A 3087-nucleotide genomic window follows, 5' to 3' on the forward strand; every position below is an offset into this window, starting at 1 on the left:
CTCCATTTAAACCCAGTCCATGACTTTCCATTGCTACCTGAGCTGTGGTGTAGATGTACCACTCCATACAGCCATGACTGTGCCTGGCCATGGACCTTGGATTGGAACCCTAATCTATGGACTGACCTCCCATTTTGATGTTGGGCCTGCCTGTGATCACCAGACTGTGTCTGACCAGACTTACTGTCACTGGAGCTGACTGACCTGCCTTGATCTGCTGTATCTGGCCTCTGGGTTAGCCCTGGCTGCCATCCCCAGACTTGGCTGCTGGTCTCATTTATGTCCTTTGTGATGGTGGAGCCCTGCCCTGCTGATTGAGTTAGACTCCTCGACTCTTCATTCTGCAGGGAACTGCCAGTACTTCCTGATCCCTGACCCTTGAGAGGTCTCTACAGAGAGGTGATTCTTTGGAAAGGCTCATCTTCGTGTGAAACACTTCCTCAACTACCAGCACAGCAAAACAAGAGCATGTGGCCTTGGGGATATCCTGTCTGCCCACTGAGGAAGGTGACACTGTGCATCAAAGCTGTGCCTTCCTTCAAATCTCCAGTGTGGTAAATGTGTTATCACCAGCTCATTAGTTGCAAAATTAATTAGCATTCCAGTCATGGGATGTGATGTGTTTCTCAACTCATCAGGCTGGCCAGGCAGGACCTTCTGTCCAGCCTCAGGAAAGGATGTTTGGGGATTTGGGGGTTTGTTTCTTGTGTGCTTTTTGAGCTGCTAATAGTTCTAGTATTTTCTGCTGCAATCAGCAAGCTGCCCTGTACTGTGACACTTGCAACCTTCCAGGACAAGAAGAGAAACCATTCTTTTGCAGAATCCTTGCTAAACAGGTTCCCTGAAAAATCCAAGGAACTTGTGACTGCTCATGCCTTGGAAGAAAAGACCATGATAGATGCATTTACAGAGCAGAAATAATAATGATCAACAACAGACAGGAGGAAATGGCTCCTCCGAGAATAAGAATCAGACTAAGGGAAGAAAAATGCTCAAGTTAGATAAGTAAGTTTTATGAGAAGGGAGGGGAAAAAATGCTGAGAAAGCAGGGGTGGTAAAGGAGGGACAGAATGGGAAGCAGTCCCTGGGGAGGGGATGTGCCACGGCAGGAGCCCACCTGTGAAAGTGAAGCCTCCTCACTGATAAGGCTGTAAAATGTGCAAACTGAATTGCTACAGCTTTGTCCCATGGGAGGCCAGGCCCAGCTAAGCAAAGCTGCACCTCCTGCCCTAGGGCAGCCATCTCAAGGGAGGGAGCAGAGGTTTCCTTGGAGAGGCACTGCCACATCACCCCACTCACTTGGTGTTCCAGACAGCCGTTTGTTTCCTCCCAAAGGGCCGGGAAATGCGGAGGCATTTAGCTGAGAGTGGCAGCTCCTGCCAGCTGTTGCTGTCTCAGGGGGATGGAGAGAGCTGTGCAGAGAGGACTGGCCCTCCCAGAGAGCTCTGCATGGGGCTTGTAGTGCAAGAAACGTCTTCTCACCGGTGGTGTGTATTCATAATTTATGATTAGGTTGTGCTAATCCCTCCTGCTCCCCTCTCTTCTCTTGCTGAGCTTGTCTCAAGCTGATGGCAAATAAAACCAATTTTTCCTCTTTTCTCACAGGCTCATAAATTCACCTATGACTGCAGATATTGAAAGTTGCAAGCTCTTGCCATCCTTCAGAGATTTACAGCAAAATCCTCTCACATGTGCTGTGTAATTCAGAGGGTGGAGTATAAGGGGTGCTCTGTGAATGGCTGGGAGATGTTCATGATGTTTTGGAGATTCCTGTTTGTCACTGAAGGGTAAAGTGGGACAACTGTTGACACTGGGAGACTGTGCTCTTGTTTCTTCCCAAATCAATGTTTTTTGTGACCCAGCAGCCCAGCTACAGCCCAGAGGAGCTTTATTGGGTGTTCTACATAGGTCCTACAAGTATTCTACCCATGGAACCTACAACCCACATAGGTCCTTGTCAAAGTAATAATTCACGCAAGGTTTCTTTGAAGCTTTTCTAGCTATTGTGGAGACAAATCAGGGCTGAAGGATCTTATTGTTACAGAAATTTTTTTCCACACACTCACAGATGACTGCTGTTATGATGCTTGAAATTCAGGGCTGGATTAAACTGGACATCTGAAACTGGGGAGATGCGAATAATTGGAATCAAAGCTGAAGAAAATGTTCTTGTGATCCCTTGTGAAACATAATTCACTTACCCAGATAATGGGTGTTTTGTGACTTAATTACTGTAAAACCAGAATGTGTTCCTGCTCTAAACTTGGTTTGCTTTTTCTTTCACTTTGTCTAGCAATTTCTTCCTTCAGAGATCTTAAATGTTGCCTATTATTACTGTTACAACCTGCCTAAATCAACTTTAAAGTAACATATCCCTGCCTTGATTATAAATAAGATCCTAAAATTATCCCTAGCTTACCTAAGTTTGGATTTCTAATGCGGGGAAGGCGTTGGAGCTGTCCTGGTGGTGGTTAAGTATTTCCAGCTTTCAGGCACTGCAGAACTCCTCTGTCATGCTTTGTTCCTACAGCCTGGACTGTCCACAGTGTCATCATAGGAGAAAACAATTATAAAATACAAACTGTTTCATAGTAATTGATTTCTCTGGTCCCTCCTGGGTGGGGAGGAACTACAGTATCCTGTGATGCTGAACAAGATGTGCTAATAGACCTTTTAATCCTTCATTTAACTCTGTCCCACAAGAAAGATGTACTTGTTGAAGGGCTGAGTAGGTGACTGAAATTCTCCCTTTTGGCATTGTGTGAGTTCAGGGGAACGATTGAAATGGAAATCAGATTCCCAAACCATCACCCACAGGAAGAAGAAAGGGAGCTTTGATTGATTGTGTTTCATTAAACAAGAAGAGATAATCGGACTGAAGTTTTGGTGTGAGGAAAATGGGCAAAATGTCTTGAGGATTATGGCTGGTGCTTTGGTCATGGGGAGACACTGTTCTTTAGCAGCCCATAGTGTATTTTCCCAGTGAAACATCTTTGTGGGGGCACAGAAAACAGGGTCAAAAAGGTACAAATAGGGATGAGACTTATCACTGGCAAGAAACTGTGTTTCTGAGGGTTTATGGGGAAA

At 45.5% G+C, this 3087-nt stretch overlaps 1 long non-coding RNA gene across 1 annotated transcript; it reads left to right on the top strand.

Moving 5' to 3' along the window:
- The first annotated feature begins 805 nt into the window (after window positions 1-805).
- LOC146431787 (uncharacterized) lies at window positions 806-2374 on the top strand. The gene is made up of 3 exons (XR_014854640.1): window positions 806-1005; window positions 1336-1487; window positions 1606-2374. It is a non-coding gene; the product is annotated as an uncharacterized LOC146431787 (long non-coding RNA).
- The last annotated feature ends 713 nt before the right edge of the window (window positions 2375-3087 follow it).

The sequence above is a fragment of the Lichenostomus cassidix genome, chromosome 12, assembly GCF_008360975.1.
Source record: "Lichenostomus cassidix isolate B80296 chromosome 12, HeHo_3.0, whole genome shotgun sequence".
NCBI lineage: Eukaryota > Metazoa > Chordata > Aves > Passeriformes > Meliphagidae > Lichenostomus > Lichenostomus cassidix.